The sequence below is a fragment of the Labrus bergylta genome, chromosome 7 (assembly GCF_963930695.1).
Source record: "Labrus bergylta chromosome 7, fLabBer1.1, whole genome shotgun sequence".
In the NCBI taxonomy this organism is placed as follows: Eukaryota; Metazoa; Chordata; class Actinopteri; order Labriformes; family Labridae; genus Labrus; species Labrus bergylta.
In genome coordinates, this window is record NC_089201.1 from 18,537,973 (window position 1) to 18,565,573 (window position 27,601).

Genomic DNA, 27,601 nt, shown 5'->3' on the forward strand with positions numbered 1-27,601 from the left:
GTCACAAGGGTCACAAGGTTACCCTATAACAGCCTCTGCGTAAAGGCTAAATCCTCTGAGATCTCATCAGCTGTCGAACACTGAGCTCCCCTGATGCTCTATTGATCCCATGCACACATTGGCTGTCGTTAGAGGAAAGCTAGAGTAGACAGTGGATTTGATCTATAGCTGCTGTAGGATGACACCGATACTCTTATAAGAAGAAAACTTTTTGTTCTCTTCTTCAATATCCTTCGTCTCTGCCGCTGTAAACACTGTAAATGTCCCTGTAGTGGGATGAAAAGATGTTCATCATTATCAATCTCTTATACTAGCAGCTTCTAACAATAACAAAAACATATGATCCGGGGCGCCGGTGGACTAGCTGTTAGTTCGTGTGCTCCATGTACAGAGGCGTGCGGCCAGGTTCAAATCCGACCTGTGGCTCCTTTCTTTAATCTTCAAATAGTCCGTTTAATGACTGCAGCTCTAATCTAAACGTTGGGTGTAATGCTTCCTCCTGCTCTGCACTAACTTCTTCCCTCTTCTTCTAAACTTTAAACCAAATCACCGTCCTTGTGACTGTGAGGCGGCTCTATTTGTAAGATAACCCAAACAAAATCACAAGATCAGGCACCTTATGTTGTACAAAAGCTGCTCCACCTCGGTCAACCCTGGACGATGTAACATGACTTAAAAGTCATGGGAGATGAGGCTTTGCCTTGTCTGTTCTCGTTTGAGCTGCTGTTCGATGCAGGACCGACTTGCACAAATTAAAAGAGAGATTTCTGTTTATTCAGTCAGTCGAGACTCGAGAGGCAATGAGGGGATTCAAACGGCACATTTTAGCATTTCAAAGTGTAAACATCGGGGCATCTGAGGGCACTTCATACGGTTTGAGATGTTTATCTTCTACTTTAGCGGGGGGGGGGGGGTACTGTATTTACAAGAGCCGCATTAATACTGTAGTAATACTATATTATTTACAAGTCTAGCAGTGGTGCAGGGCTCAAAGTGAGACCTCAGTATTATTAGCATCAACCTTTACAGACATGCTGTACACAGTGGGTGAGAGAGTTCAGGCAACACAGCCAGAAAGAGAGAGAGAGAGGGAGAGACAGAGAGAGACAGAAACAGAGACAGAGACAGAGAGAGAGAGAGACAGAGAGAGAGAGAGAGGCAGAGAGAGATGGATTGCTGGCAGAATGAAGATGGCAGAAAGTGGAGGACAGATGAGAGAGGAGGAGATATGACAAAGGTTAAAAGGGAAGGACGAAAACAAGAAATAAAAATCAGAAATGACATGGATTGTACTACCAGCTAAGGTTGTCAAAATGTTTGATACTTTTCGATACTACGTGTTTTAAAACTCTACCTTCTCCCTTTATTTGAATAATCATCGATAGTATCAAAAAGTACACAAGCTCTAAAAAACTGCATCTGTTTCATAGGACAGGTGTATAGGAGAGGAAATCAAAAATGGCAAGAAAACTTCTGCACACAGGACACGTAATTCAGACAGAATCCAGGAACATGCATGCACATTTTTGTAATTAAAAACAAGGAAGTACCCAATATCTGTTACCTAGGACTTCTATATGTGTTGGTGTTTAAGAGGTATTATTAATAATTAGATTTTTCCTATCATCGTATCAAAGGTTAAAATTCTGGTATCGTGACAACCTGACTTCAAACTTTACACGGTGGAGAAAAGAGCAGCATGGAGTCAAGTGTCTCATTTTTCAGCGGCTGTCTGCCAATCCAGCTCTGACACAGAAATCATCAGGTTTGTGTATTTACCTAATACTTTGCATATGTAATGAATAAAAAAAGGCAAAGCTAAAGCTTTTATCATCACTGTAAGTGGTGAGTGGTGCCTGATTCCTGCCGCTGGGCTTTAATCAACACTTCCTGTCAGAGGCGGTGCTGCCGGTCATGCCTGCCCCGCACCTCGCCGAGAGGACAGTCGCGTCAATATATCGATGTTACCCTCTGCGGGCTCTGGTTTCAGACACACACACACACACACAAACACAGGGCCGGGTCACTGTGACGAGTGTGTCCACTGAATCCTGCTCACTCTGAGCTCTGCCTCACATCCAGAGCTGCTCTCACATTTATTATTATTTGTGATGTAACAGTGACAGTGTGCTCAGCTCCTCGCTCTAAGACACTCGGCATTTTAATGTTTGCTAAAGTGCAATACTTTTTGAGGAAATCTGCCTCAAGAGACTTTTAGACATTAGACTTAATGTTCTGAGGTTCTATATGTGCAGAACAACAAAATGTAAGTCTCACATGTTTGACCATTTCTGTTTGTATCACAGGAAGTGACACCAAGAAACAAAATTGAGGATTTTGCAGTTTCTGCAGAACATTTGTAGGTTAACTCGGGTGCATGTCCAAAATGATCATTTCAGTTTGATTAAAAAGATAGAACAAGAAACAGCTTAATGTTTGACAACATCAAATAGGTTAGCGGTTATGTCACGAGCCACATGTACAGAGGCTAAAGTCCGCGTCGCAGCGACTGTGGGTTCAAATCTGACCTAAGCCATTTGCTGCATGTCATGCCCCACTCTCTCCTCCCAACATTTCCTGTCTCTCTTAAGCTGTCAAATCTGATAAAAGGCAAAAAAAAAAAAGCCTCCGAAAATGACTTCATAAAGACAAAACAATTCAACTGTATGATAGAATTTAATCAGACCAAACTTACAAAATATACATATGAAGAAAAAAAATTGAATTATTTAGCGTTTAAGATTATGATTATATAATGGTATTATCACAGTTAGATTTCACTCCTTCGATGACGCTGATACAGGATTAGTTACAGTCTGGTTTGAGAGGACAGACATGCCTCTGAGACTTTTTCGCAGAGGCGAAAGCATCAACGCTCCGAAATGTAAATTCAAGTTTCTGAGCTGATAAAAAGGTTGTAGGTTACTGAAAAGCTTCCTGCACTTAAAAATCTCCAATAACAGAAAGTGCAATAATCTGCTCAGTCTAACGGATACAGGGAACAAACGTATCCTGTGTCTTTCTACTCGCCTTCAGCCGTCTTTCACATATTGGCAAACAGGAATCTGTGCCAACCATGAGGGTTAAAACATTTCAGGGCACAAAATGTGAGAAATGAAACCTCGGAGCATGGACGACTCTGCAGCTTCTCAGCATGATAAGGGACCTGATTTATCATCCACTCCTGAGGTCGATCCTCATTGACTCCAATCGAGATTCGGTTTTCTAGGTCAGAGCGATGACGAGCTGAGGAACAGCATCCAGGAAGGAGCGAATTAGGATTGGCTGAGGATGTATGTGTGTGTGTATTTGGGGGGGGGGGGGTTTAACTTTTTGGATCCATTTCTGGCCCCTGGAGATATGGAAGCCTCTGAAATATTTGGGTCTATGAGTAGGTGTGTGTGTGTGTGTCAGCAGTGGGTGGATGATCCCTGGGGGTGCACTGACCCTTAGGGTGATGACAGCGATCTTGAAGCCCATCTGTCATTCACACACAAGCAGACCAACCAATTAAACCATCTCTGCTTCAAAGCGCTTCCTCCCAAATGATCAGTCAATGAGCTGTGAGTTTGCAGTGACATTTAAACCCAATATTAGCAGAACATAAAACAAACCTAGACAAGCGATCGCTGACAGCTTGTACAGTAAAGAATGAAGCTTAAAGGTCACTAAACAACATTCTTTCAAGCTTTCAGATGAAGAAATGGGGACACCTGGCACAATGCTCCCTTCAAAAGTAGTTATTCAAACCTATGTTTAACACAGCCTACTGTGAATTAATCATACAACTAGCAACGTATTTCCATGTCTCTTAAACAGACATTTAAATTCATACTACAGACGACGAGTTTGAAGGAAGGAATAAACTCAGAAGACAGTCAAAATTGGGCATGATCTATTGAACGCAACCCGAAACTATGTGTAGCCTTTAAACTGTTGATCACATTCTTCAATAATAAAATGATTCCCCCTCCTTTCGGGTAAACGTCCACATGCCTGTGCTGAATGTGGTTCCGCTATGCTCAAGTCAAGTTATATTCCAGTGGTATATTCCTGGTACAGTCTGAATACAAGATGGCATCCCACACATTGTGCTGATTTTCTTCTGGGCAGTAGAACGAGGAGCGTAAGCCCAATCACTCCAAGCAACAGCCCCAGATTGTGGCGAGTGGCTGCGTTACAGCTTAAACACAACAATTAACCGACATTGTGGGCTTACGTCAATACTGTATGACAAATACTGTACAACTGACCAGTCATTTTGGTGCCAACAAGTGAGAGGGGTGACTATAAATCATTTAGTCGTCCAAACGGCACATCCGACAACAAAAAAGTGCCATAAGGAATCAAAAATTAAACTAACCAAACTAATAAGCTGAGACATCTCTGAAGAATTGCGACACAAATTTCTGCAATTTTTCAACCAATCATTCATTTCATGAAAAATGCTGCAGCTTGGATCTCAGATGTTCAGATCAAACATGTTACAGAACAAAGAAATGGAATAAAACATACATGTTTAAAAAGCACTACATGGAGTTTTTGACATAATTTATTTTCCAATCACGACCCACTGAAAACAGCTCCGGGATCCACCAGTTGAGAACCACTGATTTAAGTAGACCAAATTAACTCTTGCACTGATGTAAAGGCAACGGTTACAATATTGCTCCGACAGGCAGGAAAACTTTCTTTTAAATACTTCCAAAATGACACTGAAGAAAAACACAAGTCCATCATGTCAATATTCAAGTTTCTGAGAAGAAGAGCACGTTTTGACATTAAATGTGGTTGAAAAAAATCTCTGAATCCTTTGAGACCATTGTCGATGTGACCCAGGATTGCATTTTAGCCAATGTGTTCTGCCTCGTCTGCCCTTCAAGGACAGTCTCTGCATTCAACCAGAACCTGCTGAACTGCCAGTGGACAATGCCATGCTAACTGTTATATGAACATTTCCAACAACAACTAAAAATCCTGCCCCTCGCCTACAGAGTTTGCATTCATTTGCAGATTTCTAGAGATTAGGTAATACGTGGGTGCAAAGTACTGCGAGTGTGTTTTTAAAGGCGAAGAATGCCTCTCAAACACATCACATCAATATCAATCAGTATGCAGCATGACCATGGCATGTGGTTACGGTAACACTAAATCAGATCAATCCCAGCACTGAGAAGGAGAGAGAGAGAGAGAGAGAGAGAGAGAGAGAGAGAGAGAGAGAGAGAGAGAGAGAGAGAGCATCTGATACTCACTGACCTGCCATCATGAGGGATTTCACTTTGCCAGAGGGATCAATATGTGAAAAAAAACAAAAGACTGTGATTTCACAAAGAGGAAACAGATCCGGTGTGGACGGGGGAGGTGGAGCAGGTATGGTGTAAATTAGATTCAGATAAAGGGGAGAACAGAGGAGGTAGAGGGAGGGACACAGGAGAAAAAGATGGGGAGACAGAGAGAGAAAGGGGAATGACCGTGACAGATGATAAAGATCAAGAAGGAATAGATCGGACGATGGTTGCCGGGTTGCGTTAATGCATAGCTACGACCCTTCAGTGTTATGTGACATGTTGACAGTTTCACTGAGCCTGAATAGCATCAATATGATCACCCAAAACTACCAAAAACAAACAAGATAGAGTGCTGAAGGGTGCTCAATACATAGATATATCAGAGCACGGCCGATAAATCTGCCAGCTGATAACATCCCCTGACGTTAGCTTATCCAATTACTATCTGTATCGGCCCATTTTATCGCAGATACGTGCCGATGTTACCAGATTTATTAGCTAGTCAAGTAGCATTTCATTTCAGCATCATTGTATCACACAAGCAGTTCTCTTTCTGGTTGGTGCATGCGCAGTTACCTCCCAGTTAAGTGACTATCTTGTCTTCATTGTACTTTTTTCCCACAAGCGTTTCATAACTGCATATGTGTGATAAACGCAAAATATCTATATCAGTCTACATCTATATATCTCTAAATATCGACATACACCAAAGTAAAATATCGGCCCATTTATCAGTGATCGGATTTGCTTGATTCCCAATATTGATACTCAGCCCCAAAAATCCCATTATCGGACAGGCCCTTATATATATGAGATGAGAGATGAGATTCAACTTTATTGTCATTACACATATACAAGTATAGAGTAACGAAATGAGGTTTGGCATCTCACCAGAAGTGCAATAAGCAGAAAGTGCAAGAATCTGTGCTATGTACGAGTAATTACGAAATTTACAGATGTAGACTAAAAAAAGTGAATTATTGGGTATATATGGATGGCTGGATTAATGGGATGCTATAAATATAAATAAATGCTATAAATATAAATATAAGTATATTCTTAGGATTATAATATACAGATTAAGGTGCAGTGAGCATGCTATACTAGAGATAATATACAGAATATGGACATATTGTACAGGTCGATAACTTATTGAGGTGATATGAACATACTATAGTACAATAATACAGGTGGACGAGAGATGTGTGTGTATGACCAGGAGGAGTGGTGGGGGGATGATGGGTGTTAGGTGATGTGCAGGGGAAGGGGGGTGTCAGCGGGGGGCGGAGTTCGGGAGGGAGACAGAGTTCAGAGTTCAGTAAAGAGACAGCTCTGGGGAAAAAGCTGTTCCTCAGTCAGTCTGCTGGTTCTGGTCCGGAGGCTTCTGAAGCGCCTACCGGAGGGTAGGAGGGCAAACAGTCTGTGGGCAGGGTGGGAGGAGTCTTTAAGGATGCTGTGAGCTCGCCGCAGACAGCGTTTTCTTTGGACGTCCTCAATGGCAGGAAGTGGACACCTTGTGATGCGCTGGGCGGTTTTTACCACCCGCTGTAGCGCCTTACGGTCTGTGACAGAGCAGTTTCCGTACCATATATCATGCCTATAACATATCCTTCTATTGACAACATATATACATTAAATGACAACAATTTAATCTTATACTTGAAATCTTTTTGTTTCATCTGCTTTGACCTGCTTCATATTAAATAAAATACAAATCTTAAAGGCTCTTATTGTGAAACTACAGGATGGATGCAAAATAAATAAATAAATAAAAACCTGCTGCGCCATACCTCCTGTTTCTTCTATTTCACTGTCCTTAGATCAAACAGGTTGAACAGGATTGGAAAACTCTCCATCCATGTAGTGTGTACAGAAGATCAGACTAGTGTGCAGCACTGACGGACTATACAGAATATTCTCAATGAGAGAGGAAAAGAGGCATTGATGAAACCCCAACAAAGAGTGTGACCTCTCTGGAAACAGAAATATGCAAAGCAAGTGTTCAGGTGCAGAGATACAGCACTCCGGGTACTTCCCGACAACTTGTTGGATGTCGAAATACATTAAGAGCTTTTCATTGGATTAAGTATACGTTTCTACAGAAATCCAGAAAAAAGATGTGGTGCCAAAATCTGCTCCCTCTATTTTCTGACCAGCCATGATTGATTTTCCTTCACAACGGTGGTCGTTCTGTACACACTAAAACCTCACCGCCTGCTTGTGGCGTCCCGTCTGCCCCACCACAGGAACTCTTTCCAAAAATCCATCTTTCACTTTTCTCCCCCTCTATCTGTGTGGTTGGTTGATGCAGAGATGGGAGGGGGGAGAGGGGAGGGGGTTGGTTGCAGTTTGTCCCCCCGGGGGGGCATTGGTGCTGCCTGTAGAGGCACAGAGCTGACATCACTGTGACATCAGTGAGGAACCAACCAGGCCATTCTTATGTAATCAGCCCACCAACAGGACAGAATGGTTAGCTCCGGGTGTTTCTAGTTCTGTTGCAGCTTCTGAGGTCGACAAAGAGCACGACCTTCAAAATAACAAAGTGATGGCTCACATGTTACATTTATTACTGCTGTGGTTTAGGAGTACATCCATTTTTTATGCCAACACTTTGTATTGAGTCGGTTTAAAAGGCATCGTATGTAGACATAAACAGGGAATCAGTAGGAGAGGGTGATGACTTGTAAATCCTGTGACTGCTGCACAATGCATAGAGTGTCTGCACGTGTCCGCTAAGATCTCTGTGCATGTATTGCACAGAGATCTGCAATGCAGAGAACTGCTGCATTACGTTTCCTGTTCGACAGTATGTTCTTCTTCACCATTTTGTTGATAGTGTGATTCCGTAGATCTGCATGTAGCCTTGATAAAAAAGGCAAATATTCTCATTATAGCGTCGTATGGCAGACACTGTTGTTTCGACCGCTACTTCCGCGTTATTTTTTTAACATCGCGTCTTACCACAGGAGACCGCTGGCCCCTGACAGGGATAGTCTCTTGTTGTGAGGTGCATATCTGAACAACCTGGTCAGGAAAAATATACAGAGCAGTTCTCCTGAATTTCAGGAATGTATATGTGAAAACAGCTACAGTAAGCATAAATGCTAATGGGTTCACTGGCAGACTCTTCCCTGTCTTAAAGTCATCTCTGCATGTCCTACACCATGAATATTTTCCTATTGTGGAGACATCTGCAAAAGACACAAGTACACAAACACACTTGTACTGTGTATATGTTTCTATGCAGACTGGAGGCTGAAGTCCTAAACAGGGGGACATTTTTACCCAGAATCCCATTCGGTGGCAAGAGCCACTCATGTTTAATGAGCTCAGCTGACAGCCTCAATGAAAGTTTGATGAAGTCCCAGATACTGTATGCCCACACACATTTATACAGCGCACACAAACAGACACACACAAAGGAATACTAACATGATGCAAGAAAGGCTAATAACAGTAAAATAAAAAAAACACACAGACGAGAGAAAACAAATACACACACATAATCTATAAAGCCATATTCTGAGGGCTGAGTTATCTGCTGCGTGTAAAAGTAGCTTACGATCTAATGATAAGTAATCCTCATGAGAATGAGCACAGAGACCCACTTTAAAATGTCATGTGATGTTTCATCACTGAACAGTAAGCCTCTCTCGAGCTCCTACTCGCTGCCACAGATGAAATCTTGATTCAACATTCCCAGGGCTTCCTAACCCCTGTGTCCTAAATCTCTCTCTTACACACACACACAATACAGCAACCACAATAAATCGAGGTGGTTTCAGGCTCCTATGAGATTTTGGATGTCAGCCAATCACCCACTAACTAAGATTGAAGTCTCTCCTTCACCACAGCCGAGGAAGAATTTAAAACCTGCAATCAAATTCAATTTACTTCTTTTAATGCTGGTTTTCATTAATTTGCCTTTTTTTGCAAGATGCTTGGTTGCTTAAGGTGGATTGAATGCTGGTTCAGTTACCCAGAAGAAAAGTCAGAGATGGGAGAAACATATTTTAATGAAAACACTGAAATGGACTTATTTAAAGGGACAGTAACGGCAGCATTCAAACAGCCTCACTGACATTGAAATAGGAATCAGGGCTGCACATTGAGAAAGCATTCAATGACATGTTTCAACTTTGCGCTAACAAAACTTGCAATAAATAAACAAAAAAAAGGAGCGCCAATTAGCTCTAACTTACAGTTTTTGATGTCTATCTACTGTTCTTATTTGACACATTAACTGAATTCAAAATAATCCAAAAGGGTTGTTTTTTTTTCCTCCATGTGACTGCCTGAAAATGCTTAGTGGGAGAATTGTTTGCTTACATAAAATATTTCTTAGGTGGTGGAGTTTGTAGAGACTTGGTTTGGGACTTGGAGGTTCCTGGTCCAAGTCCTGGTATAGACCAAATTACGGAAACTGGGACTGGTTGCTGGTGAGGACCAATTCACTTCTCCAGTACTGCCAAGGTGCTCTTGAGCAAGACAATGAACCCGTAACTGCTCAGGTGCTCTTTTTTCTGGCATCTCTCCATTAGTGCATGTCCATATGTTTTGTGTTTGTGTGTGTATGTTTCAGTCCAGAGGATCCATAAAGTCTTCTTTTCTTGTTCATTACGATAAATTAGGACATTTGCGTTGTGTATATTGTGAATGCTCATATTGTGATAACCATAAGAATGTGATTAACTGCACAGCCCTTATTGGAAAGACTCAAAATAAAATATGACTACATAAAATATCTAAAAACAAAAATAGATGATAAAATGTGTGAGTCAAAGTCTACAACAAACCAACCCACACAAACTTCCCCGTCCCTGAGCTGTATTCTAATGTTGTCTTAAAAACATAATGAAGAAAACAACATTTCAGACCAAACATACTGAGGGACAAATGCTCCAGAGCACGCACACAAACATCCAGTTTGGTTAACGCACACACGTCGTACACACACATACAGCATGACTTGCAGCTGTGTGCCGGGCTGTGCTGCCCAGAGGAGTCAGCTCCTTGCAACCTATTTTTATCCTTAATGCCACAGTAAACCACCACAGGCCTGCTGCTTGATTAAACCTCACACTCCCTGTGGGCAGCGGCACAAAAAGAAACCCCCACTCAACATCTGATAGGGCCACAAGTGTGTTTATTTGTGTGTGTGTGTGTTTGTGTGGGTCTGTGTTCGAGATTGTGGTGCAGTCATGGGCATGCATATCTATTTTTCTGATTAAATGTGTGTCAGCATTTTATATCCGGTTGATTTGACTCCATGTTGGAGAGAAAATCCTGCGAGCATATGAACTCACACAGACACACACATTTACAGAAACACACAACTCTGGATTCCCCCTGCTAGCACTGAAACACCACTGATACAAAATATGCAAATTAATACATTCATGGACAAAATGAAAAACTTAATGTTTTTTTCTGACTGTGGACATCGACTAAATCGAGTCAGGAGTTACATGGACACATTTTCCACCAAGTTCTAGGGCTGGTTCAGAGCCTGCGCTAATCTGGAACGAGTTCTTTGTAAGTAAGTATTTTTACGATATCAGGAAACTGCAGACTGACAGCATTGTTGAATTTAAGTGATAACTATCATTGCAAAACAATTACTTGAATACAAATGGTTTTCATCCAGCCCTACACACACACATACACAAAGCACATGTAAACACTCACACACTGAACCTGAATGTGTGTTTGACCACCAGCTTGGCAACAGAGGTGAGATGAAAAAGGCCGAGGTACAAGCCAGAGGGCTGCTTTCCAACAGCTCCTCTGATATCACACATCAGTAAAAAAATCACAGAGCTCAGCAACCCTGGACACCTGACCACACGTGCGCGCGCACACACACACACGCACACGCACACACGCACACACACACGCGCACACACACAGCCCTATCACAAACAAAGACAGAATTAGACAGGAAAATGACACCTTGACACTCCAGGCAGGAAGTGAACGTGTTTGTCAGAAGGCCACAGCTGCCAGTCAAAGCTTCAGTTTGAATGTTTTTCCAGAATTTAACTTTTCAGGTTTAAAAGGATGTCCTAAAGACGGGATACCTTGGTGATGGAGTGGCTATAACATGGGAAGACAAAATGCCACAAAAATCCTTTTATAAAAATTTTAGTTTTAACTTGTCGTAATTGAACAGAAATCTGTGTGTTCAAAACAACAATGAAGACCAAGAGTGTTAAAACTGTGGCTTTCTGAGCAGTACGTCCACTGTTCATAGAGTTTCAGTTGTTTTTCAAGATATAATGCCAAGCCTCTGTATGACATATGAAAGCAAACCAGACCACCAGGAAAAAGATCATAGGTTATTTTATGTCTGTAAGGTGCTTTTCCTTGTCCGAAACATGAGTAAATGGATTTGAGCTTGTATAGCTCTTTTCTAATCTTCTGACTACTCAAAGCACTTTTACACCGCAGGTCACACCTACACATTCAGACACTGATGGCAGAGGCTGCTATGTATAGTGTCTATCAGTATTAACTGATCCCGTTCATACACATTTATATGCCGCCGACGAAATCCGTGAGAGCAATTTGGGGTTAAGTGTCTTGCCCAAGGACACATCGAAAATGTGGCTGCAGGAGCTGGGCATCGAACCCCCAACCTTCCAGTTGAGAGACAACTGACAGTTAACAACAAACTCTACCAACTGAGCCACAGCCGAGTGCATCAACTAACATCCAAGGAATAAATAGCTAACTATAAAATTAGATATAATCCTTAATGAAATTGAAAAATGGCAGCAGCTTTTACTGTTCCACTTGTTTTCTGGATTTGTGTGTTTTTTTTTTTTTTAACTTTGCATTGATTGTATGTAATTACAGTGTGTGTTTTATTGCATTTGTTTCTGTTTTTTTTTTTTTTTGGCAGCCTGTTTCTGTTGTTGTACATTTATTTGGGACTTTTCCACGTGTTTATGAATTTGCATCATTTCTGAATGTGCAGCTTATTTTCTGAATTGAAAATCTTTGGGCCGTGATAACACTTTCATCCTTGTCTGCCACTGAATGGTTCAATGTGAGTGCAGAAAGGCTGGCAGAAAAAGACAGAGGGTGGAGGAAGGAAAAAGGTGCAAAAAAAAAAAAAAAAAAAAGGTTGTAAGGGCAAAGGAGAGGATTCAGACTCACTTAGGAACTTAGTAGTAAGAGACAGAGGAAAGTAGAAGGAGGTGGGCGAGGAGTCTGATCAGTCCCTCGCAGCGATCAGCCATGATCTGTCTGCAGCGACGGGTGTGGGCTCATGCTGGAGCTCCCAAAGACAAACAGCCCCGAGCCGACACCAAGTCCACAGATCCTGCCTGCACGCCTGCTCTCATGTGGACTGACAGGATAATCCACCAGCCTTTTACATCACAGCCTTTTCACTGCTTTTATTTAAAGTGACTCACAGGGAAGACAACGGAAGGAATTCAGAGTATTTGCTCACAGAAGTTTCCAGCTCTCGGGTCTCTGAGGATGAATTCATATCGGCGGTGCTGACGGATCATTAAGCTTCCTGTTAAACACAGTCAATGAGTTACAAGGAGGAGAAATGAGCAGTGGTGAATCGTGGGCTGAGATAATGACTGAAATCCCTGAGACACTTTGAACTGAAAGTCCCTGTAGACATCTGCCCACTCGGATAAATTAAGAAAGTTGTTATGGTGGTGGAATATTTACATTTTAGATTACACACAAAGACGGCAGCTCTTCAGGTCTGCCAGCTGGGCATTATTAGTCCCCATGCAGGGCTCACAATATAGATTCTTCATCCAGGCCAAACATCCCTGATCTTCTCCAGTTCACTTACAACATCGTGCCACAGCTGCAGCTTATCCAATATGCAGATTTTGGTGGTTGACCTTCTGAGATCTGCTAATTAGGATGGGCACTTCAAGACATTGTAGCTCATTCAGTCCAACCAATCAAGGGAGACTTCCCACGTCAATCTGCTTATCTATAAGTAATGAGAATACCTTTTTTAATGATCGGGGTAATGATTCCCAAGGCTGAACATCCTCAGGAATGACTTCAGAAAGCTGTCTAACTTAAGGTCCTATAAAGGTTTATGAGATTGTTTGGGCTGGTTTGATATAAACTCAAGACATGTAGATACCAGATACTTCACTTTGGGCTGTATTTAGGCCAAATGAGAACAACTCCAGCTGTGATGCAACAAAGACGTGTTTCTTCATAAAATGTAAGAGTATCCAATCTCCAAGAGTTTAAGGCATATTATTTATTGCATTTAAAATGACATAATGAATTACTATTATTTCAGACAGGAGTAAGGAGGCATACATTATATTCACACTGTCCAGTATCTTGACCCTATCATGAAAAATAGATACTACACCATCACTTCTATAGATCTCTGAAGGTTCAATAGATCACAGTTTGCCTTCTAGCTGCTCAGGAAATGCCACACACACGGGGAATACTACAGAAATACTATGGATTGGCCCTAGGGCAACTATTAAGGCCCCTATGCAGGGAAGAGGACAAACAATCTAGTCAGGGAAACAATAAGTGGTGAAGGAGAGCTGCATCCAACCTTCATCACTTTGCAAAACGCCTTCAATCTGCAGGCTGAAACACAGAATCTTAACACATGTATGCACAAGACAATCTTTAGTGACTCAACATCAGCAGCAGTTAACTTAAACATCCTCGGCCTCTTGTGCCCCCACCTCCTTCATGGAACCTCGAATGCACATACCAGGGCTTCCCATAAAGAGACCAGGCTGTAATGACGCGGCTCCTCCTGGCACTGTTCAAAACAACAACATGTCACTAAGCTGAATTAAAACCAGGCTGTGACGGTCCAGAATTAAACCAACCACAACGATGGAGGCTTGTGGTGTAAACAGAGCAGTACAAGGCCGGACCATAAGTGGTTTTTTACGGTCCTGTCCAGTATTCAGCATGATGGAAAACAATTCAAATGGGAAACATTTCTTTGCAATCTCAATTTAAAGCTCTATTGAATATAATACATGGTACATTAAAAGCAACAATTATATTCTTGGCATTTTGTGTCTGACTGCAGTAACGTTTAACTCTTCTGAGACACCCTTTAAAATTTAATATAGCCAAAGTTGATCATGGTAAACTGCAAATTCGATACGACAGAATACAATACCGTACCATACAGTGAAGCCCCGAGGAGACATCGTACTCTTAACAGCAAACCTATAATGTTCCCTTTCTGATTCTTTTCTTCCAAAAAGCTTTTTGAAGTTTCTTCAGACATCTTTGCTTTATTATTGTTCATCTCATCTTTGGATCAAAATGTCTAGAGGTATAGGGTACTGTATGTTCTTCTCTTTTTTTTTTTCCACATTTGGACAAATACATTTTTATGGGGTGAGGTTCTCGGTTCATAATGGTATTATAGGGTCATTATTTCTGCAGGATGGAGCTTTACTCAAACCAAACTTCACTGCTAAGAACTGGATGTCCAAAGCAGCTCTGGCACACAGTCTGGTGCTGCCACACGGCCGGGTTGGCGAGGCGAGAAGCTGCTCTGGTGTGAAACGGAGGGTCACTGGCACACAGGCAGGGCCGAGGCAGCAGGTACGCCCTCTACTCTGCGTCTGTTGTACAATGAAGAGCTGGCACTTTCTACAAACAGTTATTCTGTGTCATTAAGGCCGCAGAGTCTGCAGGTTTTCATTCCAACAAAGCGCCACGTGGCTGATTCGGCTGATTAGACAGTCTTCATCCAGGGAGGAAGGACTCATTAGTGAAATGAGCTGTATGGACTAAAAGCCTGCATACAGACCGGCCAGCGATGGTCAGCTGGATGAGGACTACTGCCTTAAAAGAAGTGGAGCAACAACGTCGGCTTATTTCACAGAAATGTGTCAGGCTTGATCTTAAAAAACAACCAGAGAAGAACTTTCTTTGAATGTTTATGTTAGTCTGATTATTGATTCATCATTGGTCAACATAAAACATGAACTAACTTTTTAATCATTACAGGCAACTTCGATCCACTGAATCATTTCCTAAATAAGAACCAAAACTAAAAGCAGGACAAGGGTCCTCATGCCTACTGGTTGTTGCCAGAAAAGCATGTAAAGAAAACATTTTTTTTTTTTTTTTTTTAAATGATGGTGACCTAGTAGCTTATTTGGTAGAGCGCTCACCACATGAATCCCCTCCCTCTGCTCCCCACATTTCTTGTCTCTCCTCATCTTAATTATCAGTTCAGTAAAGTAAGACAGCAGTTAAGGTTAATTTAATAAGTCCTTATATTACAATATGACTGGCTGTGAAGTTAAAAAGAAGCCATCGCTGATTTTTGCTTTGCACGGAACTCACTCTGTCCTCCTGGTTAGCCATCCATCATCCCTCACAGTCATTCCAGTTGGACTTGATTTCTTAAATACTAAGTCACATGATCTTGCATGCAGCCCAACAATTAAGATAGAAATCCACCCTGACTCTGGGATATGTAATCAGAAGCCAGGTTTCGGCTTGATATGAACATAAAGAGAGTCTCTACTTAACTCATTTTTAAGTAAAATGTCTGTGCCCCTGTCCAGATGATAAGTTAAAGAAGTCAACCTTTTCCTACTGAAAAGCATGCCGGCTGTGGCTCAGTTGGTAGAGTCATCGCCTTTCAACCGAAAGATCGAGTGTTCGATGTGTCCTTGGGCAAGACACTAAACCCCGCATTGCTCCAGCTGCTTCGGTGGCGGTGTATGACTGGATTAGTGTTGTACTTAATCTCTGATGTACGTCGCTTTGGATAAAAGCGTCTGCTAAGTGAATTGTAACATAAGCATACACCTGATACACTGACATATAATGAATACATACATACATAGACACAGACATAAATCACATAAACCAGCATACGTTGAACACACAAGTTAAATGCAGAGACAGAATGTATTAAAATGTAAACCTATAAAAAAAGAGGTTTTAACTGATGTTTTAAAAGAAACTACAGATTCAGCAGACCTGATGTTATGCTGAAGACTGTTTCAGAGTTTACAAGCTGCCCCTGCCAACGCACTATCATCTCTGTTTTTTTGTGTGTAGTGGCCATACCATGCAGGCCTTTGTATGTAATTAATAAAATATACTGTTACAATCTAGATTAATGGTTGTCTCTTTTTTTCCATTCATGCTTATGTGATTTTGAATGTGCTTAGGCCCTTTATAGATTAGTACTTTTCTGTGTGTAGCCAAGTTTGCATGAATCAACGTTTTGTCCCGTCTTGAATTAAAAAGCTTGAACATTAATGCAATAAAAAACGAAAGAGTCTTTGTCTCTTATGCCAACAATATCTGAATTTTAATGGAACAGGCACTCTATTCATACGGTTCTATTAGATCATTTCTTTTGGATACACTAAACCCTGATCCGTGCAGTCCAACAGGTGTGACCTGCTGCCCCGGCCTTTTATGTTTGATACAGAATGCCCTCAGGATGAGCAGCAACCCAGATGTGAGAGTTCATTTTACCCCACACAGAAATATTGTTTTCTGTTCCTATTTGACCAGAAATTGCAGTCGGGGGTGAGAACAGAGCTGCCAGTGTTTCTCAGTAACTCCACGTCTAGACAAAGCCGTAGCTGTGTGGAAGCAGAACTCACGAGCCCCTCAACGGCACTTTCCCCTCCCACATCAGTCACGACCTCGCACCTCCTCCCGTGATAGAGCACTCGGCTTCACCCCGAACAGAACGTCCATGAAGAACACACCACGAGGACAAATTAAAGTGAAAATAAAGAGCGGAGATGGCAGGCTGTTTGTCTAAAAAAGCTGTTGTCTCGCAGAGGAATGGCCGATATGAGAATTAAAAAACTCAGACGGACTGCTGTAGTAGCTGCTGAATGCTTGTAAATGTAATTGCTTTTGCTACAATGCATTACTTTGAATCCAACAGGGAGAGTAAGTCGTGATGCAGGGAGGTGTAATCGATTAATGGCTGCAACAAAAAAAGGAGGCAGAGCCCCTTATTCCCACAACGAGGCGAGTCCCATAAAAACCTCAAGCACTCAGGATTTAGTGAAAGTTATAAGAGCTGCAAAAGTGCTGTTCTCCTAAATGTAATTATTTATTCGCTTTAGACAATTCATTTGTTTAATTTCATTAGTGATTTACTTGTTGTAAACGAGTTAATCAGTGCAAAAAAAGAGCACTCAGTCAATGCTTTGCTCCAGTGCTACTTTTTAAGGTGTGTAAAATATAACAAAGATTGGTTCCAAGTGAATCCCACGGACCAAGCATGGATTTACAGGACACTGATTTTAATGTTTGTCTTCATCAGTGAAGTTATGAAGGTAAATGGACTTGAGCTTGTAGAGCACTTTTTCGAGTCTTTTGACTACTCAAAGCGCTTTTACACTGCAGGTCACACCTACACATTCACACACTGATGACAGAGGCTGCTATGTAAAGAGTCCATCAGTATTAACTAATCCCATTCACACACAGCTGCTGAGTCACAAGAGTCACTTAAAACAAATAGAAAGACGGTTTGCACACTGCAGGGCTCCATTATTCCAGACATTTATTTCACCATGGTGACGATTTTGAGCACACCTGCTCTCCATCAGAGATTTCAGTTTGTGCCGTTTAGACAGCGCTGCCTGTCTTTTGCCGGTGCTTTATTTCACTTGCGACTGCTTATGGTTTAAAGACTTGACTAAAGATGGGCTAGCAGTTGTGTGGTGCTTCGTATGTGCGGAGTCAGTGGTCCTTGTTGCAGCTGCCATGGGTTTGGGTCCGAACTCCGCCCTTTGCTGCATGTCGTCGCCCAATAACTCCTTCCAACATATCTGTCCTATCCAGAAAGGGCAAAAAGGCCCAAAAGAATATCTATGTATATCTCAAAAATGATACATGCAAGCTTGTTCTAAACCTCTTCTGCACACAAAATCAATCTTAAAATTGAAGAGTATTTTTTTTTTTTCAATCCAGACCACAGTATTGAACTGGTAGCATGGCTAAAAAACCCACCACATAACTGCGGCCGTCTCTCTGACATCCTGTGCCCACTTGGCATCGGCCCACAATCCCACACCATCGACATCTCACCCCGACAGCTCTCCGTTCTGTAATGACTCAGAGTTCTTCTTTGACATTTCGATTGAAGCGTCTCTTCCACTCAGAGCCTCTCGCACTCCTCCTCCCATGGTTTCACACGTGTTGGAGCTCGGCCGCTATCTCTCTGTCACAATCTCACACACGCGCTCGAAGAAATCCGCTTCCTGGCAAACCACTCAGTGACACACATACAGAACATTCACCTGAGGTGTTAGACCGCCCAGAGAGCTGCTGGGAGAGGACTCCCTGCAGCAGGTGGGTGTGCTGCGGCTCACTTTGCTCAAGGGCACTTTAACAGGTATATAAGACTGAGTATTTTAACCTGAGCGAGACCAGCTGCAGGCTGGAGAGAGAGACCCAGGAGTGTATCTTTCGCAGCATTCACTGTTTTTTTTCTCTGTTTAGAGCAATACAAAACATGACGGAAAAATCAAAGGAGGGGTATTTAGGAGACACTTGTCTTAAAAGAAGGACAAAAGCAGCTCTAAACCCCAATTTCCACATACTCTGGTCCATCAGCACCACGCACTATGCTGCTGTTCTCCATTATTGATACAGTGTCTCCATCAGTGTCTCCAACAGTGTCTCCATCAGTGATCCAGTGTCTCCATCAGTGTCTCCATCAGTGATCCAGTGTCTCCATCAGTGTCTTCAACAGTGTCTCCATCAGTGATCCAGTGTCTCCATCAGTGTCTTCAACAGTGTCTCCATCAGTGACAGTGTCTCCATCAGTGTCTCCATCACTGAAAAAGTGTCTCCATCAGTGATCCAGTGTCTCCATCAGTGTCTCCATCATTGACACAGTGTCCCCATCATTGAAAAAGTGTCTCCATCATTGACACAGTGACACAGTGTCTCCATCAGTGTCTCCAGCATTGAAAAAGTCTCCAGTGTCTCCATCAGTAATCCAGTGTCTTCATCAGTGTCTCCATCAGTGTTTTTGCTTATTATGATACCCTGTCTCAGAGCATCTTGCAGCTCTTAACAACCTGTTGTGTTCTCATCCTAATTGTTATGTCAAACACGCCTCAGCTCCTGTGGTTTAACTAGAAGATTAATTTAAACAGGATTAAACGCAACCTACAAATTTACAACCAAATTCCCATATGGCAGCTGTTTCCTGCTGCCCACACGTTGTCCCCTGTTTTACACCAACATCACATGATGATGAAATAAAAGAACGCTCTTTATGATGATGCAAAAGCTTTCTGCTGTAGCCATAACGCTCTTCAGCTCGGATCAGTTTAAGCAGGATTATGTTCAGATTGTTTACATAGGGCTGAATGAGGTTATTAGATTATTATAAGTTCGACACTGATTTATAAGCAATCAGCGCTTATCTTCCAATTTATAGCTATTATTATAATCATTTTAATAATCATAAGAACATAATGAATGGATTTGAATCCACGTGGCGAAGGCGTTTATACACATTTATATCAAAGATGTGACGTTCAGCTGAGGTTATAAAAAATCATTAAAGATTCTATTAGAGACTGCTCATACAGCGTTTAAGGTTTATTAATCCTCCTTCAGAGTGACACCCCTACTTATAAAATATCATCGTGGGTGTTTTTCTTAAAATTAAGCATTAATTGTATATTTTCTTATCACAACCAAAGCTAATGGGGCTACGTTTTTCGTTTTTTTTTTTTTTATCTGCTGTGTCCTCTTTGAGCCTCTCGTCCTCTCCTGCTGCAGCTGCAAAACTCCCACGCTCCTCTCTGTCGCCTCTGGCTACATCAGCAGCAGCAGCAGCAGGAACAGCAGGATGAAGAGGAGAGACGCAGGTTAGCAGGCCCAACACACTACGGCAAATATTATTTCATGTAGAGGAATAAAGCAGAGAAGAAAGGAGGATAGCGCTACAAATGAAAAAAAAAAGAGGTCCTCTTGTATTTTTAGTCTCTCTCTCTCTGGTAACCTGAAGTCGGCCACTCACAGCTGCTGCTCTCATTCTGCTCCAGCTGAACACCCACACTGTATTACTGCATGTGACTGTGTGTGTGTGTGTGTGTGTGTGTGTGTGTGTGTGTGTGTGTGTGTGTGTGTGTGTGTGTAAATGTATGAGAGAGGGAGAGAGGAGAGAGCATTTACATTATTACTGTGTTTATTAAGTATGTGATTATGTCGGTCAATTTTATTCTTCGTTGACTGTGGCTGGAAAAGACGCACTATTGTGTCAGTCATATCTAATTTAGCGGTTCAGGTAGTCGTCCTTTTCTTTTAATTCAGCCCAACATGACTATTTGAGACTATTTCAGTTCAATATGACTGTTTTGTAATATCTCAAATATTTTAGAATTGCTGAATTGTTAGATTATTGTCATTGTAGGCCCCATATCTCATATCAAATCATGAGTAACTTTTCAATCCAGATTCCCATCCCTTACATGTCGACTTTCCCCCGAGCAGGCTGCCCTCTTCATGATTCAAGTCTCTTCACTTTCGCCTTTAACACAATCATCTCGCGGGATGTTGGATTTTTAGAAAGCTAGTGAGCGTCAAGTGACACAGATTCTCGATTTTGTTCTTTGGTGAACTTGTGTATGAGAGGAGGAGACCTCTGTGAGTTAGAGAGTTCATGACACTTTTAGTCCACATCAAACAGCAGCCATGTCATCTGATGAACTAACCGAGAGAGAGAGAGAGAGAGTGTGTAGCAGAGTGAGGCAGAGGATAAAAAGAGAGGAAGGTGAGGAGTTGAAGTAGAACCGACAGATTTTTGGACTGAACTTTTTTGCAAACAAAAACTTTTCATGAAAAGGAACTAGCCTGAAAGTTTTTAACTGACCTTTTTGAATCATCACAGTGCAGAGTGATAGCAGAAAAACTGATTTCAAAGCAAAGAGAATAAGAGGAAAGTATAGTGAGTTTTATTACCCATGGAAATCCATCATCAAAGCGACTAGAGCTGTTTTCACATATACACTCCTGAACATATCTAGATAATAAGGAGGTCTTCTCTGGATCTTCCTCTGACCTGACTGTTCACTTATTCCCCTCACAGCGGGAGACTATCCCTGTTAGGCCCCCTCTTACCTCTACTGAGGTAAGAGGTGATCTATAAGACATTACAATGAGAATATTTGCCTTTACTTCAATACTATGTGTAGTTAATCTGAATCACACTATCAACTAAAGAGCAGAGAACAACATACTGACAAACAGAAAACATAATGCAGCTGTCTATTTACGTTCATAAAACAGACTGTAAATATTAATGGACTAAGCCTGAGTGACGTCACCCATCTATTCCTGCAGGGGGCTGTGGACGCTCATTGGCAGCAGCCACCATGCTGGAAATGCTGTCTCAGCCTAACTTTCAGTCAACCTAACGACAGGCGTAGAGCTGGAGCTGAGGCGGGTTTAAAGCCTCTTGACAAACAAATCTTGGGTGCTGGTTAGCCTAGCGGTTATGTTGTGCACCCTCTCCTCACAAACATTTCCTGTCTCTCTTCAGGTGTCCTATCCAATAAAAGCGAAAGGCCCAAAAATACTGTATATATATTTTTGCAATCCCCGAGTCTGTTTGTGTCAGAGACAAGCAGACCTCTTCCAGTATTATTCTAATCTATAAACGATGAATTAAGAAAACCTAAACAGAAAGTACTCGAAGCACCTAAACATGTGAACTGACAAGTCAGAGTACATTCATTACAACTTACATCCTGGAACACAGCAGTGACATTAAAATGAGCCACCCTGAGCACGATGTCCGAGTAAAATGCCCTCAATGTGAATATGGAGACTTGATGCTGAACAAAACTGACAGTTTAAGCCCTAAATTTGATACATCACATTCTAACTTCCTTTCCTCTTAACACCCCCACACAGTAAACAACTACAGACAGAAAAACCTGACACTCTGTTCCTCCCATGCATAATTTTAGTCCTGACCCAGAAACACTAAAAACATACAGTCAGGTGTCGGACTCCACAGGAACATCCCCACGTTGCCTGTGCAAGGAAAACGGGACGAGCAAAGCCTTTAACATCATCAGAGTTTGAGGTTTGATTCCCTTTGGGGCAACACATGTCATAGACTGCAGGGCTGCCATGCACTTAAGATAAAAGCCTATACCTCGCGGCATATGTTATATAATTGTGTCAGGAGAGAAGAGAGAGAGCGAGAGAGAGAGAGAGAGAGAGAGGGAGAGAGAGAGAGAAGGAGAGAGGAGAAAGGGGAGGCTTGAGCGGAGAGTGAAATATAGGCCTGTAAAAAGAGGGGGGGGGGGGGTTACAGTCAAGAGGAAGAGGATTAACAGAGAAAGAGAGTGAGAGGGATGGTTGCTATGACCTACTTCCTAAGCACTTCACCAATCGCTTTGTTTAACTGTGAAGATTGTCTGCTTGCACGGGACACACACAGTGAACCAACATACACAAAAATAGGACACAGACGAAGAGAAAAAAATTGTAAAATACATACAGTTTAGTTAGTGGCTCAAATAAATGCAAAGGTCAGATTCACATGAAGGGAGGCCTTCAAGACAAATGAATCACTGAACACAAACGTTCTCCAGACACTGTTTCACACAGCAAGGAGGAAAAGGTAAATTATTCAAACTCCGTTTTCAGTCCGGCAGGTTGATGGATGAAAATGTTGGAGAGTTTTCAAGCACAAAGGATCCTTAAAGAAATCCAGTTCTATCTAACTATCTGTCATCTGTCTGTCTATTTGTTATCTAACAGATGGATGAGGCTACACCTAGTAGATAATCATATTAATTAGGGCTGTCGAATGAGTGATTTTTAAATCAGAATTAATCACTGAATTTCAATAGTTTATCAGGATCTTTGTATTTGTAATGTAATGTTTAAAACTCCATTATTTTGCATTTCAAAAGTGTTTTTGTTATGCTCTTATTTTGTATTTTTGTAATGTCTTAAGCTAAAGGTAATTTATTCTGCTTGGCTACAGCCCTACTTTTATTTTGAAAGAAAATCCAGAACTTCCAACAGATCGAAGGTTACGACATTCACTTAACCACGTCAAAAGGAACTTGTTGTAAATAAAAACAACTTAAGCAGATATTAAAGAGTTAAATGTTTGACTTTTGACTCGTAAACTGAGCTGTCCCAGACTTTTTTTTTTTTTTTTTTTTTTTTTAAGTGAAATGAGAGGTTCAAAGGTGCAGCGGGGTCTTTCTTTTCCATCACTGTGATTACAGGAAGATGCTACGGTGGCTAACCTACTGTGTGCCTAAAGGGACGAAAGCAAGCAAATTAAAAAATGAATCCGCGGTGTGCCACTAGGGTAGTGGTTAGTGTGCATGCCCCATGTGCTGAGGCTGTAGTCCTCAAAGCTAGCGGCCCGGGTTCAAATCCAACCTGTGGCTCCTTTCTTGCATGTCATTCCCTAATTTCTCTCGCCCTGATTTCCAACTCTATCCACTGTTCTATCACTACAATAAAGGCATAAAAAGCCAAAATAATAATTCTAAAAATAATAATGGGTTAATTTCAGACCTCCATCAGCCCTAGGTTGATGAGCCCTAATATTAATGCAAAATGTACAAAATAATATTCTTATCATAACAGTATCATGGAGTATATTGTATTCTTTAGTAAGTGTGAAATTAAGAACAATCCTTTATAGATAATCACATTTCAATTCAGACCCAGGCATCAAACTGTGAATGAAGGAATCTCTCCTGTAAATTTGTACTTCTCACATCTTGATAATTGTTGACCTGTAGCGTCGTGCCCTATGGAGCGGCCATGAGTTCTTTAAAGACTATTGCACATTTCCAGTGTAAACATCTGAAAAATGGTCTTACTGCTTTTGCCTAAAAACATAATTCTTGTACCCTTTTAAACCATGCTGAAAAAACAACTCTAATTGGCTTGATGCTGCTGATGGTAGCTCCTTCTTTAGCAGGTGTTTTCAGGCGGCCATATGGTGCAACAAACTTCTCTCGCACAGCTGCACGCCTCTGTTTGGGATGCTGGAATCAATTAGTGCTGCTGCTGCTTTTAGTTTCCACAGACTTTAAATGTTACAGACAGTGATTTGCAAAACCAAAACACTTCCAGACCTCACTGGAGCCTCTCTTGGAACCAAATCTTGACTTTTATCAGCACTATGGTGCTACATGCATTTTAACATTTTACATCCATCCTGTTCCAGTTCTGTATTTAATTACCGGAAAATGTGTCCTTCCTGTAACTGCACAAATTATATTTGAATCATACAAGGTGCTAAACCAAAATCCCCCAAAATTCTGGTATTACAGTAATGTGTAGCACTGACATTCATTTTCTAGTTTTTTAGCCAATAATCTCTCAGCTTGCTGCAAAGATTCTGTGTTCTACTGATTATGTTTCATGTTTAGGTCATGTGAGATAGTACATAATATATATATTCTAGGGTCTTGCAAAAGGATATTGATTTGTTTTGCGGCAGAAATGAAGCCGGATCGAATCCTTCTAAGACACGATGCATGAAGCAACCATCCCATTCTGATTAATAAGAGGCTTCTGTTTTTCAGGTTTCATGTTGTCGGTCAGAAGACAAGCTGGGTACTGAAACATCAACAACAGAATATTAACTATCTATTAGGCCTTTGTTTAGATTTTACATTTAGTGTTAAATTGCAGTTTGAACAGTGGAGAACATTTGAGATATAAAATGTTCCTATGTCACATACATCATACATGCATTGCATACACAAACAAACGCACACTAACACACACACTCAGACTCGCTCTTTCAACTGTGAGACAGTCCATCCCCGGGGAGTGGATCTGTCCAATGCACTGACTGACAGCCCTTCAAAAACCAGCCCACCCAGAAGATTAAAAAAAAATCTTCTGTCATAAGAAATGGTTCCTCTGGAGATGACCACAACCGGATCGTACCACTTTTTTACTGAAAGGGGGGGGGGGGGGGGGGGTTGGTTGGTTGGTGATGGTGTTGTTGGCTTGAGACTCTCTGAATTTCTGTAGCTTCATTCCTGAGTGTCATGTCAGTGGGTGGCAGTGAAACACGAGCCTGGGAAGCTTGTGAAGAAGGGTCCTGGTTGAAGAGGGGAGGGGGGTCTAGTTGCTAGGCAGCAAACCGATCAGAACAGGATGCTGATTGGCTTGTGTTTGTATCTGGAGAGAGGGTTAACCCGAGACGTGAAGAGTAGGTTTGGGAGCATGGAAAAGTGAGGAAGATGAGCTACAAAGGGTGTCATATATGTCACTTCTGAGTGAGGAGTATGTTGCACTACATTTGCATATTAACCCTCTGGAGTCCAGTACACAGTGTCACTGAAGTTTAATGGGAACCTTCACTCAAATATACGTGTTTCCTACTGAATCCAAACTCACAGCTCTATCTCAAATACAGGAAGGAAGTACAAGTCGTTTTTATTTTGAAAAACACAAAATCATCATGTATGAAGAGGTGACATGTGGAGTATTTTAAACCAAGTTTGATCCTTAAGCTTTTCAAAAAGACACCAGACAAAGCAACGCATAACTATTTCCTTAAAGTCACGTATTTTGAAAGAAAAATTGTGATAATAGCACTCTATACAATTTTGAACACATTTCTGGTGTTGCACACTGACTTAGACAACGCTCCCTGTCGCTGTTCTCGGAGTGTTTTCTTACCTTAATACTAGTTGGCGAGTAAGAATTTAGATTCCCGTTTAACTGACTGGGAAATAAGTCGCCTAGCATTAATTCATATTATGATGAATAATGAGTAAAACAATACAAAGCTAAGACTAAAACCCTTTTCACACATGGCCAGACCCCTAGTATTTTATCCGCAGAAAATCTGAGTGAGCTGATGTCTGAACGCGGCCGAATATACTCCGGAGATTTCAACTCGAGCTCATCTCGAGCCAATAGAAAGAGAATGACGTTTATATACAGTGACCGGCTAAAGTGTCTGCACGCGACCACTACGATCTCCGTGCACGTAATTAAACGGCTGCTTTATGTTTTCTGTTCGTCAGTATGTTGTTCTCCTCTCTTTTGTGGATGTTGTCATTCCATTGGATTACACATAGCATTGATATAAAGGCAAATATTCTCATTATAACGTTGTGTAGCGGACTCTGTTGCTTCGGCCCAGTTTTGAATCTACATCTACAAAACCTGCCAAAAAAAGAGCATCAGGCATCAGCTGGAGAGGATTCTTTTTAATCAGTATCGTGTTCTGTGTGAATAAAATGAAAGATTACTCCCCTTGATCTGTTGGGACATGAATTTTGCACACACATGATTGAACTCAAAGCTTTGTGGCCCATCCCTCTCTATGAAGGTGGGGGGTGATTGCGCAGCTTTCTACGGTTCATGCAGACTTTTTAATAAATTTTGGATTAGCATTGCAGCCTACAGTGGAGGAGAGTGATGCAGTAAGAGAAAGACATACAAGAAAAAGATTTATGTGCGAAAGACAGTAATGATGAGCTGCCAAAGTGTCGGTCCAGAGAGATAAGAAGACAAAGAAACGAGAAAGAGACAGGGAGCTACTGCAAAAAAAAACTCAACAAAGACTTACGGGAACAGAGATAAAGAACAAGACGTTGCTCAGTGTGTGTGTGTGTGTGTGTGTGTGTGTGTGTGTGTGTGTGTGTGTGTGTGTGTGTGTGTGTGTGTGTGTGTGTGTGTGTGTGTGTGTGTGTGTGTGTGTGTGTGTGTGTGTGTGTGGGGGGGGGGGGGGGGGGGGGGGTGGAAAAGCCCAGCAACAGGGCATGCCTTAAATAGCTAGATGGTCGAGATGGTCAGAGATAACGTGACGCTGGAGAAAGCCTGATGGCTCGGGGCATGTGCTGTGCTGTGCCAAGCATGTATGAGCGCAGTGCTGACAGCAGCTCCATGAGCTCGCTTAGTCATATGGTAGATCACATGACCTCCCCAGGAAGCGTGTCTGCATGAGGCCGGGCCCTGCTGGGCACTAAGGCAGACCACCCATCTGGTTTTACCCAACACAGCGGTGTCTGTGGGGATGTTACCCCGATCCACCTTGTGGAGTGGAACAGCACGCCGTCATTGTAACAGAGGAAAACAATCTGTTTGTGGTTGATTCAGCAGTCAAAGCACTGCAGGTTCCTGCATGCAGCTGCTTTAAAAAAGTACAGAGAGCCTAGAGAGTGATGCTGTCAAATTATTTCTAATCCTATCCAATTCTGTTGGTGATGCTCATTTAAATCCCAGAACAACTCAATAGAAGTGTCCACATTGATTATTTTCTTATTCTGATGTCAATAATTGGCGTATTTTAAAAATGTTTA

The 27,601-nt window shown here is 41.8% G+C and overlaps 1 protein-coding gene across 1 annotated transcript in view; it reads right to left on the reverse strand.

Annotated features, from left to right (window-relative positions):
• The window catches only part of cttnbp2 (cortactin binding protein 2), a 101,073-nt gene that overhangs the window by 60,452 nt on the left and 13,020 nt on the right, over window positions 1–27,601 (reverse strand). The gene's annotated exons all lie outside the window — the stretch shown is intronic.